At 32.9% G+C, this 15,865-nt stretch overlaps 1 long non-coding RNA gene across 2 annotated transcripts; it reads left to right on the forward strand.

The window, feature by feature from the left end:
• Positions 1 to 3,387: 3,387 nt before the first annotated feature.
• On the forward strand, positions 3,388 to 5,600 carry LOC145169224 (uncharacterized). 2 transcript variants are annotated; one of them, XR_013742374.1, is made up of 6 exons: positions 3,388 to 4,129; positions 4,257 to 4,467; positions 4,540 to 4,631; positions 4,714 to 4,781; positions 4,871 to 4,994; positions 5,445 to 5,600. It is a non-coding gene; the product is annotated as an uncharacterized LOC145169224 (long non-coding RNA). The 2 variants fall into 2 exon arrangements; XR_013742373.1 differs by having other exon boundaries at positions 4,540 to 4,621.
• The last annotated feature ends 10,265 nt before the right edge of the window (positions 5,601 to 15,865 follow it).

Consider the following 15,865-nt stretch of genomic DNA (forward strand, 5'->3'; position numbering starts at 1 on the left):
CACCAGGGCTCATCCACCGAACTACCATCCGAACCCATCCGAACAATAAACTTTCAACACCCTGTTCTCCGACACAAGAACAAAATGATCATGCTCGCTCAGAAGTCCTCAAACATCTAAAAATCATAATCCTTCACTTTCCCCCAGATATCTCTTTATAACATTTAGCACCTGGTCTACTCTCAGCCTCACAGTTAGACCTCCAAAGGTTACCCACTACATGCCCAACACGTCTTGCCACCTTCCTTCCCACAACACTATCTCGGTCCATTGTGACGCACAAGTCACAAAGTTATTTTCACCCCAAACGAATACTACAATCCCAAATGAAGATCGACTCAACCCCGACCTCTGTCATCTACTGCACATAGTTCCATGCATCTCGTAGTACCTCCCGTACCCGAGTACTGACCTACACAGGTCTAAGACATCATATGACAAACAATACCCCTCAACATGGAACCCACCTTAGAATCCATAATCTCATCTTGCCTACCCATCGCACCATCAGAGCCAAATTCAAACTCGAGAGTTTGGTCTGACCCAGAGTTGGAACCACTCGTTCCAATGCAGCACTCAACTCATGACACATGACCCGCAACTCGCGCGTATACCACTTCTCCACTTCCCTTTGGTTGCGACAACCACAACTCAATTCAGAATATAATAATTCCCGACAAATATGGAGACCCCAGTCTCGCCCCTGGTTCGACCACCCGGATCCCAACAACTCAAATATTAGGGCTACCCAAGCCTAAAACTCTTCTGCTTCATGCTCTGACCAGAGTGTACTTTATCACAACAATTCAAAGGCCCCGTACTTTTTCTTTTATTTGACTGCATAAGATTTTGATGCATAAATTCATTGTAAATATTGCATAAGGTCTTATACCTCTTAAAATTCAGCAAAACATGCTAAATGATTTTTAAGGTGTATATATATATATATATATATATATATATATATATATATATATATATATATATATATATATATATATATATATATATACTAGTAGCATACCCGCGCGATGCAGCGGTCTGTTAATATCGGCGATGGTGAATAATTTCTTTTTTGCGTATAATTTTTTTTCGATGATTAGTTTTTTTTTTTTTTGAGGGAATTAAATTGTTTTCATGCATCTAGTACAATTCTTTCAAATCTCTCAATGTTTTTTCGGAAATCCAAATACATAAGAAAGCATTTGGAAACCGAAATATATAGGAGGTGAGCGTTCTTGATTTTAGTTGGATATTTGTAGATGTCAATGATACTGGAATGAACTTTTGCAGAAACGGTTATGAAATTTATTTTGTAACTGTCTAATCTTAAAACATAGCGTCCAAACACATCATCATATGTAAATAGTTTTCTTTTGTTAATATGTACAATCTATGTTTATGATGTTTTTGCAGAAACGGTTTAGAAAATCTCTACAAACATATATGTTTATGATGTTTTTGTTCCAAAAAGACTTTGATTACTTTAGTCTAAAAATCAAGGTTCTAAATAACGTGAGGCGTGACATGGCGGCAAGGCCAAGCCTTAAGCTTAACGAGCCATGGTGTTTTTCAAGGCGTGATGTAAGGCGACGATTTTGTAACACCTGTTTTTTCGTTTGAGATACGGTATTTTGCTCTTTGTTATGTCTTTTCTAATCGGAGATACAAATATTGTATTTTTGTTAACTTTTTGTTATTAGTTATTGATATAACACTTTTAAAAAGTAGTTATATTTAATATAAATTTATAATTATATTACCATACAAATATAAATTTATATTAAATATAACTACTTTTTAGAAGTGTTATATCAATAACTAATAACAAAAAGTTAACAAAAACACAATACTTGTATGAGTAAATTACACGAATGGTCCCTATGGTTTAGGGTAATTTGCGCGCTTGGTCCCTAACTTATTTTTTTAACTCGGAAGGTCCCTACTGTTTTTTTTCTGTTACGCATTTGGTCCCTGTCTTACCTAAAAAGACTATTTTTTCATTGATTTTTTAATTTATTTAAATAAACACACCCCCAAATCCACCCCCTCACCTTACCTTATGTACACCACCATTTTGCTCTATTAAAATAATAGTCTTTTTAGGTAAGACATGGACCAAACGTGTAACAAAAACAAACGGTAGGGACCAAACGCGTAACAAAAAGAAATAGTAGTGACCTTCCGAGTTAAAAAAATAAGTTAGGGATCAAGAGCGCAAATTACCCCAAACCATAGGGATCATTCATGTAATTTACTCTACTTGTATCTCCGATTAGAAAAAACATAACAAAGAGCAAAATACCGTATCTCAAACGAAAAAACAGACGTTATAACACGTCATGACACGCCATATCACGTTTTGTCAGACGTCACGCCTAACAGCAATGTTATGAGGCTTTTCGTAACGGCGAAGTCATGCCTCACGTTATGACACTGCTAAAAGTAGTTAAATATGTTTTAAATTTAATCAAAATACATAATATTTTAAAGAAAAATAGAAGGAAGTTAATAAATATATAATGAGATAAAACGAAATAAATGATAATGAATTTAAAAATTAGTTGAACAATAATTATTTTTATTAATAGTTTGTTTATATGTTTTATAGTTTATATTTATTGGTGTAACAAATCTAAATAGATCGTTGATTTTTTTTTAAATATAAACATTTGTTTGGGTTTAAAGAAAATGTTTGTGTTTTATTTTTAATATAAATGTATGATTGTGTTTGGTTAAAATTAAATAATTTTTTAGGTAAAAATAAAGTATATTTTTATTTTAGATTAAAAATGACACTAATTAGATGTTCTTTTTTGGTATTGCGAGACCAGTTGTTTTATAAAAAATTATTTGTGGTTTATAAATCTATCAAATATTAAAAGATTTTAATCTTGAAGGTTTATATGAAAATATAATCATACCCTATTACTAAGTTATTACTAAGTAATAGGTATATTATTCAAATTTCATCATTAAAATAGTGTCTCAACATCTCTCCACGCATGATTTCTCTCTCATATTGACACACTTCTTTTATCATACACATATACTTATGTCTTTATATATATATATATATATATATATATATATATATATATATATATATATATATATATATATATATATATATATATATATATATATATATATATATATTGCCAACATGAACAGTAAACTGGCGGGTTTTTGGCAGAAATGGTCCCTCTATTATGCTTGTGGATGTTGCCGCTATTGTGAGGGGTATTTTTCGGGTATTTTATGTAATTAATTTCTTTCTATGTACACGTGTTGACGATCCTGTTGCTGTTGTACGACTGTGTTTCATGTTTATCTTTATATTCTTTGTTTCTCTTTAGAAGCGACTGAGCAACGCCATCACCACCGTCTGCTTCACTTCATGTCCATAGTGTCTAAGGGTTGCTTTTGACGGTCGGTCCTCTAAACATCTCTGAAAGCGGTGATCCCCGTCACCCGTCGATGGTTGCTCGCCTCCAGACACTCCCGCTTTCTGTCAATGTAAACCGGTTGTTCCTTGCAGCATTCTTCCGATTTACAGACCAATTGGAAGTGGGATCGATGGCATCGATTCCTCTCACTGTGGACACGGTCCAGTCCCCTTTTACCACAGTAGACTCCCAGTAAGCACGGATTTTTTGTAACTCCGATTCCTACTGTGATTATCGAACACCACCACTCCTTTCCCACAATATCGATTCCTCTCACTGTAGACATGCTTCACTACTACTACATCCGCCACTGGTGTTGGTGAAAATCTTCATAAACTGCTTATCGCCATCCACCTCCACCACCATCGCCACCGACATCATCGCATCTCCAAAAGGCTCAGTCATGGGATGAAGGCGTTTCCTCCCAATTCTCAACCAAATTTCTTTTTAATTTTTTTTGTTACCTGATTGAAATTTATGTATTGTTCTCTACACCACTGCATCGGACCTACAGACTACACCGTTGGTCGTCACCGTACACTCTGAAGATGAATCAAGGAACCAAATACAATCAACGATGGTTTTACAATCAAAATTTATTTAGTGCACATCAGGTGCTTGAAAAAATGTCTCAAAGAATGTTCAAAGCTTCTTTTCTCATGGATTTCTATAGAACTAAGGTACATTTAACACCTTTTTTTAATTTTTTTTTCATTGTTTATTCTTGTATATCTAACCATCAGGGATCAACAAATTTCTGATGTTACTTAACACTTCAATTTTTTTATGTTTCAACATTTTCAAAAGGACATTGTAGGTGAATTAGGGTGTATCAACTATGATTGAAGCCGAAAGATTGCTGCTTGAAGTAGTTCTTGAAAATCCAGCAAATTTCTGATGTTACTTAACACTTGCATTGACAGATTGCTAACATTGGGGATGTCAGATTTGTTTTGGATATCTACAGAGGACAGAGGATAAAAGATTGTTAAATAAAATGCCATTTTTGGTTCCTAAGGTAACTTGATAGAATTTCTTGATTTTGATTTATTGAATGATAATATTGAAAGAAACAGTTTTGAATTATCAGGTTCCACAGCAGAGAGAAACCATGTGATTGTGTTCTGTCGCCTTCATTTATGGTGTTTTTCAGTAGCAATTGGTGCTCCACCGTAAGCTGTGGTTGAATTTGTGTGATTTAGGGCAGTAAATATGAAATGAATAGGGGATGTTTTCCTGACCTGTTCATCCTCTTTGGTTTCAGAGTTCTTACCGGTTAATTGCACTTTGTTGTAGTTTGGTATGGATGAAGTTATGGCTGCCACCCACCAGGTATTCGATGAAATGGCTACGTCCTTAATTTGTTTTGTTTATCATTGCTTCATTTTGGTTGCTTAGTGAATCACTTTTTCCTGTTTCAGAAAATTCAACCTTGGATGGGCTTCATGCAAAATTAAGAATATTTAAGTGGCCACACAAGGTGGTTGTTGATGATGTTAATGTGTCTTCTCAGCTCTCCACTCCTCTATTTGGATTTGGGTTCTGGTAAGTGGTAACAATACTATTTCACACGGCTTTGTTTTTTTTAAATTTCTGGATTTTTTTTTCAAAAATTGTTGATTTTATATGTATATATTGTGGCCACTTTATGCCATAACTCTCAAACTTACTTATGAAGAGCAGAAGCTTTCAGTAGAGCTATAACTAACTTGAACATTCTTGCGAAAATTTTATTTTAGGTCCTTCATTTTAGATATTTTTGCCAACTTTGTTCCTAAACTGTCAGTTCAATTCTTGGTCCTTGAGATTTTTGTAACTATTTTTGTCTATATTCCATGTAATATGACAATATTACCCTTATCTGAAACTTCAAGCTACGGTTGTTATATACTTTGTTCACATTGTTGGGGCCAAATGAGTTCAACTGCTTTCATGCTTTTAATATTTTAAATATGGTCTTTAGATGTTAATAATTTTTTTTTGGAATTGTGGTAGGTATTGCAGATGAAGTTAATTGGTTGGATGATCAAGAAATGCTTCCTTGTAAGTTATATGTCTAATGATTTGGTCAAGGGCAATTAGTCATATTTGAAATTTTTTATCAACTTAACTATTAGATTTGGCACCTGTGGATTCACTTTTACTCTTTATTCCAAAACTAATATTTGCCTTTAATTATAGTGCTCAATACATGAAACAACTAATGTTTTTTCCATTTCTTATTTTATTTATTAAATTTGTTGTGTATATATTTGCTTAATCCCACTCCTTAAGTGTAGAAATGTGATCCGGCTTCCTACATCCTGATCAGAAGCAACTGTCACCGTAACTGTTTGAAATACATGCACTCCAGGTTATTATTTTATTTTACAATCCTTCGATGATGTACAATTTAGATTATCGCTATTAATATCTATATAAATATATGTTACAAAAATAAAATACCCATTAAAACACAAACATTACCATCTAATATATACAGAAAAACATAAAAATAAAACCATCATCAAAACCGAGCCCCGCGGAGCGGAGCGGGGCACCCCAGCTAGTTAAAATATTAATGTTAGCTACGTATCTAATATAGTTCATATTATATTATTATTTTGGTTTTATTTTGTTAGTTCATAAAATGATATTTATTAATGCAATATCAAGTAAATACTATATATTCACTTTGTTAGACCTTCTTAAAAGATCAAGTCCAACTTAGTTGGATGGATTCATCGGGTTTATAGCTATGGGACACAAGGTCGGGAGTTGAAATCCTGTAATACTTTTGTAAGTGTAACATTTTTGTAAGTGTGACATGTGGGAAAATTTTCTTTGAAAACTTTTTTGAAAGTTGGGTTTGTCATGTAAAGGATCTCAAACAAAGATTGCTTCGATGAAAATTTTTGAGTAGGCTTCCATTTAATGTCGTTTTAAAAAAAAATGAAATTGTAAAAATATAAACGATTTTTTATTATAAAAAAGATGTGAATTAGTTGAAATAAATAAAAATGTTATTTATCCTCCCTAATAAATAAAGAACTTTTTGACACATGTCCTTTTCTCATGTATTTGGACACATGACATTTTCTAAAATTTTTGAATTTTTTATTTTCCACTTGTCATTATACGGTGTTTTTCAATGTTTAAAAAATATCATCTAATACTACTAATATAAATTTATTAATTCATTCTACAATTAACTTTCTTTCCATAATATAATCATTATATTTATGGCAATAAACATAGCCAATACACCATTATTTTTTTAAATTTTTTATAAGACTTTTTTTTAAATGAGACCTAATATCATCCTTAATAAATCAAGGTTTTTTTACCACATGTCAATCTCTCATGAGTTTTAACATTTGTCATTTTATAGTATTTTTCAAATAAATATTATCCATTTGTCAATTTTTGATTTGTTTCAATTTTTAAAATTAAAGTCATATACTTATATATGTAAAGTATTAAATATTATATGATATTAAATTGCAAAAAATACATTTTTCCTTTCTTATTTTAAAGTTGTACATTAAAAAATATTTTTTTTTACATTTTGATTTAATGTTTAATTTTTTTTAAATCAACCCATGTAATACACGGGTCTCACACCTAGTCATCCTTAATAAATGAAGGTTTTTTTTGTCATATGTCATCTTCTCCTTCATTTGGACACATGACATTTTCTAAAATTTTTGAATTTTTTATTTTCCACTTGTCATTATATGGTGTTTTTCAATGTTTAAAAAATATCACCTAATACTACTAATATAAATTTATTAATTCATTCTACAATTAACTTTCTTTCCATAATATAATCATTATATTTATGGCAATAAACATAGCCAATACACCATTATTTTTTTAAATTTTTTATAAGACTTTTTTTAAATGACACCTAAGAGTATTAATATAAAGTTTATTAAGACTTTCTAAAAAACATTTCTTCCATAATTTACTTCCTAAAATTATGCCTATGTACACACTCATTGTACCGTTTTTTGTAAATTGAAAGAAAAGAGAGACTTGATAACTTATTTCAAAATAAACGTTCATATGTATTCATGGAAATTTATAGATATTATACTTGGCATAAGGATATGCTATACACATGTATAGTTAAGTTTTTATAAGTGTATATATGTACATTCTTGAAGGGCTATATATGTAAATTATTTAAGTAACAGACCGATTATTTTGAATAGGTTTAGGTTTTTTAGAAAACAAAAAACCCTAAAAATCATAAAAATGCATAAAAAAATACTTAGAAATCACAAAACTTTTTTTTAAATTTTTTTTATAAAAAATCGTAGCTTTTTATTAAAATTCGCTGAAAAAAAATAAAAAATCAATTTTTTTTTTATAAAAAAAAGAAGTTTTTTTTCAAATTTTTTTCAGCGAATTTCTTTAAAAACCTGCTATTTTTTCATAAAAAATGTCAAAAAAAAGTTTTGTAATCTCTAGGTATTTTTTTTATGCATTTTTATGATTTTTGGGGTTTTTTTAGGGTTTTTTTGTTTTCCAAATAACCCTTCCCTATATATCTTATAAGATTTTATTTTTTGAAAATGAACTACTAATATAAAGTTTATTAAGAATTTCTATAAAAAACGTTTCTTCAATAAAAAAAGAAAAGTCTTTAGACAATAACCGTAAACTTAGCAATAAGACATATAATGTTGTATTAAAAAAAACTTTGAAAATTCATGATTAACATTTATTTTGAAAGTTTACTTTAAATAATGGTTAATGTTTACACATTCATATTCAACATAATTATTTAAAATACGTCAATAGTTTTTTATCAGTATATATTGAATTACTTAATTATTTCCAATTTCGTTTGTATTTTTCTAAATTTATTATAAAAATGTTGTTTACACATTGATGTTTTTTTTAATAAACCCGTGTAGTACACGGATCTCACATCTAATTTTTTAAAATATTTGGTGAGAAAAATAAAACCTATGTTTTTAAGATTTCACTCCAAATAATGACAGCTACAATCTGCTTCTTTCAAGACACACTTTGCATGCCTTTCTTTAATAGATTAGACAACTAATTATAAAAAATAATTGGTACGAATTCAAAACCTGAAATCCGTCGTTCGAATTCAGATTTATAAAAAGAATAAAATCTAAAACACTCTACAGGGTAAAGTCATGCTATTTTCTGCCTTTTTTATTTTATCATTTTAACCACTGCTATCCTTATCAAAATAAAATACTTTACAATTGACATTAAGCTTTGGATTATAAACACAAAACATATAATTCTTGGTTTGTTAAATTATGTATCAATTACGACAGTAACCACCCTTTTTATAAGAGAAATTAAATTGCTTCCTACTTTTTATGCCTACAAATGTTCCTACCCAATAAAATTATGACAAGTGTCATCATTCCATATTTTTGTAACTAACTCATTAAGGCTATATTAAGAATATATCAAATAAAATTAAATTGAATGATGATTTGTCATAATTTTAATGGGTAGGAATAATTGTAGGAATAAAAGGTAGGAGACAATTTAATTTCTCTTTTATTAAATGTTGATAAAATTGTTTATAAATTGTTAGGATTAGAGATAACTTTAGAAAGAGAAATAAGTAATGGCACATACTCTTAAAAATAAACTAATACTTTTTAGTTTTAATTTTTAGAAAACATTGTTCTTAAATCTAGATACTTGCTATATTTCTGAGCGAAAAAATACTTATAAGATCAAAATAAAATTTTAAACTAATTAATATTAATAATTTTGGATAGATTTTTAAATTTTTTTAATAACAAAACTAATAGATTATGCTCAATCAAAATTGCCGATCCTTTTCATTGTACATAAACATATATAGATACAAGGGTTTGTCTATTTACACTTTAGCACATCATAGAATATAAACAATACGATTCCTCTTCAATTCTAATATACCCCCTCAGTCTAAGGAGGAGGTTCTCGGATGCTTAGACTGCTGCGGAAATCAGTGAATAGAAATCGTGGCAAGCCCTTGGTGAATATATCTGCTAACTGGTATCGAGAAGGTACATGTATAACACGAATCTGGCCTCTTTGAACTTTTTCACGCACAAAATGGATGTCAATCTCGATATGCTTCGTTCGTTGGTGTTGAATAGGATTCCCTGTCATGTAAATGGCACTCACGTTGTCACAGTAAACAATGGAAGTGCGAGTGGGAGGTCGGCCCAGCTCCAAGAGGAGATTGTGAATCCAACAAACTTCGGCTACAACGTGTGCAACCCCATGGTATTCCGCCTCTGCACTAGAACCTCTCTCTAGCCCCGAAACCACCGAAAAGCCTAGGGAACCTCCCTAGCACGAGGCGGAAGCCCCAGAGTGCTCGACGACTCCGAGAAGAAGAGCTTTTCGGCTCGGGAACGCTGCTCCAAGCCAAGCCCGGTTTTCTATAAAACCCGTTGTAAGTGAGCTACGCCTACGCTATTTTTAATATAGCTTTTATTTAATTATAGTAACGTTATTAAGAACTTATAATAAGTACTTGGGATATTATTATGGGTTATATAAGTATTGTTTAACGCTTATATAATATTAATAATAGCTAGACTATTAATTAGTCACGGCGAATAATAGACTAAACTCTAGTGGTAATAATACTAGGTTTCGTCGAAGGAAATTATTTTTAAGAAGCGAAGCGCTATCTGAGTTCGGAATCACCACCTTTTCAAGCGAGTGCATGGTCCCTTTCATCTTACATAGAGATACGAAGTAGTTAATATAAATTACATGTTGTGAGTGCATAGTTACTTTCATCTTACACATAGATATTAAGTATTTTATATAAATTACGTGCTATGTCTGCATATTATTTGAATACTTGCCGTCTATGCTGGATGAACAATTTTATACATGTTTTAAAAGATTTAAACGGTATATTTATTTTATATTTACAAATATGTTGCGGATGAAACATGGGTAGATGAAATATTTGGTGTGTGATGAAATAAAATGATGAGAGATAGATGATGATAATTAGGTAAATAGATGATGATGAATAGGTGATGTAGGATGAAAGGAGATACCATAACCTTAACCGGCAATGTGGCGATGTAGTTATCTACCAGAGAATAGATGGCGACCACGGACTATTCTAGACAATCCCGTGGAAACACCGGCAAGCCCATAACCTGTAGGTGATGAATTACGAGTTCAGGCGATGTTGTAACTATGTATTCATGCGATGATACTCTAACCCATTACTATGAATTACGAGTTCAGGCGATGTTGTAACTACGTATTCATGCGATGATGCCCTAACCCTTGTTGGGCACGTATTGAGGGAGTAATCCCTGAATCAATATTGTCTATGCGATGTAGGCGATGATCCTTAGGGAGATCCTTAGGAACAAACATATAAGGAAATGCGATGTAAGGAGATGAGAGGTAAATATGATGTAGGAGACGATCCTTAGGATAAATCCTTAGGGAAGGTACTTAGGAATAAAGAAGATAATGGGGATGGGTAATTGGGTTAATTGTTTGATGATTAAACATAATAATTATATTATTGTGGGTTGAAAACCCCATGTACTCACCAGGTTTCCCAACCTGAGCCACTCAGTTTACTTGTATCACAGGTGACGAGGTGAAGTTACATTACACTGAGAGATTAAGGAGATATAGATCACTAGTGTAAATGAATGTAAGTTCTGTTTATGCTTATGTTTCTGTATTGACGATGACGTCCCAAATGTTTTAAAATGAATAAAAATACATTTCTTCGGAAATGCTTTGATAATGAAATTATCGTGTTTTTCTGGGAACAAATTCCGCAACGTTTTTATTAAAAGAGATACTCTGATTTTTATAACGCATAAACAAAATCGTTCTTTTCTGGCCGTGAAAATGGGGATGTCACAGTAAATCCATCTTATGTTTAGATCCTCATCAAAACATCTCAAATCTTATGTTAATACTCCTAGAATCATCATACTTTTCGAGGAACCTCTCAAGGAAGTGTGCTAGGCCGAAACTTCTTTCAATCTCTTCCCAAAAACCGATCCATCAACCCCAAGGTGAGCTCATACCCCCTATTTTCGGTTTTTACTATGTTTTGGGGGATAATACAAGTTGTTTTGTGTAGATCTATGTGTGTATGCATGATTTTGTGTGTTTTCATGATATATTTGTGATTATATGTTATAAACTCCAAGAACTTGAAGATATACTAAAATGTGATGATATTTGTATAACATAACACTTATTCCAACTTATTATGCAAAGAAAAGGTTTTTAAATGCATCAAAGTTACTTAAAACTAAGAAATTTGCATAAAAATTACAAAATAACAAAAAATGAGGTATTTTTTATGTAACTCACGGTTTTGAAGGACCAAAAAGGATTTATTTTGATAAATATGAATCTTTATGGTGTTTGTGATCTTAAAAAAGGCAAGGAGTGTAAAAGTGCATAAATGGGCTTCTTTTGGGCTTTTATGAAATTTTGGGCCAAAATTGTAAATTTATGGACTTTTGTGGGCTTAAATGTCATTTTCAACAAAGTTGTTCCAAAAATGTAAACTTTTGATAAGAAGAACCGAAAATGTGAATTTATTAAATCTTGGGCCAGAAAGATGAACTTATTTATAAATGGGCTGAAAATGCACATTTTCATAATACCAAGCCAAAAATGATATTTTTGACAAAAGTGAGCTAAAAATATTATTTTTACTTAAAACTAGCCTTGAATGCAAACTTTGGCCTTAAAGGACCTAAAATATCATTTTTTACCAAAAATATGCCATAATTGTAATTTTTCGGTTTTTAGGACCAAAAATGACCTTTTACAAAAAGGTGGGATTTTTATGTCATTTTGGTAAACAACATAGCTTAAACAACCAACATAACCAACCACGGATCAATTTCGGTATTCACATCCTTATTGGGCCTGGAAATAATATACATGTTTAATGGGCCTTAGTTGTCCTTTTACATGTATATTGGGCTCGGGATATACATTCATATTCATTTTGAGCCTGGAAATAATATGCATGTTTAGTGGGTCTTAGTTGTCCACTTACATGTTTATTGGGCCTGAAATATTCCTTATATGTTCATTCGCGTAAATTAGATTAAGGATCTAGTGAGACATTTCGTTTGGCACCAAATAAGTGTACAAACGTAGCATGTAGTTATAACCAGAGTCTCCCGGAGTGAGAGCGTGAGTTTGTGAATAGATCTATATGGGGGTGACGCCCCACACCTGAGCTGTTCGCTACAGTTAGACTAGGCCAGTCTAGGGTGACAAACTATACCTTAAACAAGTCAGCGTCTAATAGACGTCATCACAGGCGAAATTGTCATTATCAAGGATGGTTATAACGGCTCATTTAGAGGAATTAACATTATAAAATTTACAGGAAACCATCTTTTGTTGATAACACGGTAACCTATATGCGCTGGTACTCAACCTCGGGTGTTGAGATTCCAACTTTCTCTTACGCAGACAACACCGGGTTGTCTGGGATTCATTCTCTTTATATTCTCGCAAACATTAACACACATGCATTAATACAATATCATACACAAACATTTCAAAAACGTTTTTCAGAAAATATCGGATTTTCTAATGTTTACAAAGTAATACAAAACATTTTTCTCAATTTATGAACTCACCAACATTATATATGTTGACCTTTTAAATTAACTTGTATTCTCAGGAAATCGTTGAGCAGGTCAGTCAGCAAGAATACTTGTACATTTTGATATGTTTTGTTTTCATCATATTCTGGATATTTTGGCATGTAATATTGTAATACAATACTCGATGTAAACAAATGACAGTTGTAATATTACATGTGTGATGATGATGATGTTAAGTTTCAATTATATACTCTGTGATGATACTACAAGGATGGAGTCACCCAGGCCCCCGGACGTTTCCGCCTTCTGGTTCGGGGTGTGACACGTCGCAACGAAGACAACATTATCACTCAGTCTATAGAAGAGATACCCAAAGGATTTATGTGGGTAACCGATGAAAATACAATGCTCACTATGAGGTTCGAGCTTGTCGTGAGTCTCTCGTCTTACGAAAGACTCACAACCCCAAACCTTGATATGTGCTAACAAGGGAACCTTTCCTGTCCACATCTCGTGAGGTGTTTTGGCAACCTTTTTAGTTGGGACTAGATTAAGGATATGGGCGACAGTCTTGAAGGCATACCCCCAGAATGAGATAGGTAACGAAGCTCGACTCATCATGGAACAAACCATGCCCAACAAGGTTCGATTGCGCCTCTCAACCACACCATTAAGTTGCGGTGTCCTAGGTGGCGTCAATTGTGAAACAATTCCACATTCCTTAAGATAGTCATGGAACTCGATACTAAGATACTCACCACCTCGATCGGATCGGAGCATCTTTATCTTCCTTCCTAATTGATTCTCCACTTCTTGCTTAAATTCTTTGAACTTTTCAAAGGTTTCTGACTTATGCTTGATTAAGTAGATATACCCATATCTACTATAATCATCGGTAAAAGTCACATAGAAGCGGTTAACATCCCTTGTGGCGGATCTGAAGGGTCCACTCACATCGGTGTGTATGAGATCCAACAAACTCTCACCCCTTGCACAAGAACCAGTGAAGGGTGAATTGGTCATCTTTCCAAGCAAGCAAGATTTGCATGTGTCATCCGAATTTAAGTCAAATGACTCCAACATGCCATCATTTTGGAGTTTGGCTATGCGCTTCTTGTTGACATGTCCAAGACGACAATGCCACAAGCATGCTTTATCCAAACCATTGGACGAATTGATATACAACACATTATTTCCTAAGTTATCTACAACCATCACAGTTTCATATATACCATTACAAGGAAATACTTCAAAATAAAAAATACCATTATAAAAAGCATTTATAGTACCAATTTCATTGTTAAATGAAAATCTAAAACCTTGTTTATACAAACCATGAAAAGAAATAATGTTTCTCGCCATATCAGACGAGTAGCAATAATTATCAACTCTAAATTTAACCCACTACTAAGCAATAAATAATGAACTCCAATCTTGGTGACAGGCGATGCTTTCCTATTCCTCATGATTAAGTTCATCTTCCCGTGCTCCACATCCCTACTTCTTTTTAGACCCTGCAAATCAGAACAAATATGAAAACCACATCCTGTATCAAGGACCCAAGAATTAGCATGTGATGAGTTATTAGATAGAATAGTGTAAATAACTGCGAAGGTGGGTTTTATCTTCCCATCCTTGATGTCCTGCAAGTATTTGGGGCAGCTTCGCTTCCAATGCCCTTTTTCATGACAATGGAAGCACTCTGCTTCCTTTGGATTAGAAGAGGGATTAACATAACCATTTTTGTTCCCACTAGAAGAGGATCCATCATGGGACTTTCCCTTGTGGCTCTTAGTAGGAGCATTCCTCTTATTTCCCTTCCCATTTCGAATTTCCAAGACTGGGGCAGCTGCAGTAGGAGTGGGTACAACAGATTTTCCTTTTAAACTACTTTCATTAGTTCTCAGAAGGCCTTGAAGCTTGCTAAGAGTGACTTCCTCCTTGTTCATATGATAGGTCATTCTGAACTGATCATAACAAGGAGGCAAAGAGTGTAGAATAATATAAATATCCAACTTTTCATCGAAGTTGACATTCAACTTCAGCAAGCAGTCCACAAACCTTTGCATATTTTGCAAGTGGGCCGTGATGGACTCTCCATCCTTCATTTTTGTTGTAATCATGGAGGCAATGACTTCATACCTTTCTTGTCAAGCACTTTGATGGTACCTTTCCATCAGATCTTGGTGCATCTCGAAAGCCCAGAAGTCCTCATAGGACTTTTGGAGCTCAGCAGTCATAGTGGCAAGCATGATACACGACACCTTTGTCGCGTCCTTCTCATGAGCCCTATACTCAGCGAGTTGTTCAGGAGTAGCAGTTTGTTCATCATTCTCCTTTAGCTCTTTATCGAGGACATATTCTTTGTCCTCGTAGTGGGTGACCATGCGGATGTTACGAATCCAATTATTAAAGTTGGACCCATCAAAAATCACCCTCCCACATAAGTTCATGAGGGAGAAAAAGCCATAAGGGTTAGAGCCTGAAGCATTGTTGGAAGTAGACATCTGAAAAAGATAAGAGAAAAAGTTTAAATTAGATAAAAATCCTTAATATAGCACCCAAATGAAAAATTAAGGCTAGAACCCAACACAATATTCTACAATTCGGAAGAGGGATGTTGTAATCCAATTGCAAAATATTTGAAGGTAGGTAAATGACGATTTACCAATTTCCACCACGAAAAACGAAAATGAATATTAAGTTTTAAATTAATTGACATTCCTAGATTCTTTTGAGATACATTGAACTTTTCAATGGCATGTTTAAATCTCGATTATGCCCTTCAATTTTGCAATTGGGATACCG

Source organism: Lactuca virosa, chromosome 4, assembly GCF_052849685.1.
Source record: "Lactuca virosa cultivar CGN04683 chromosome 4, Lactuca_virosa_CGN04683_v6, whole genome shotgun sequence".
Taxonomy (NCBI): domain Eukaryota; kingdom Viridiplantae; phylum Streptophyta; class Magnoliopsida; order Asterales; family Asteraceae; genus Lactuca; species Lactuca virosa.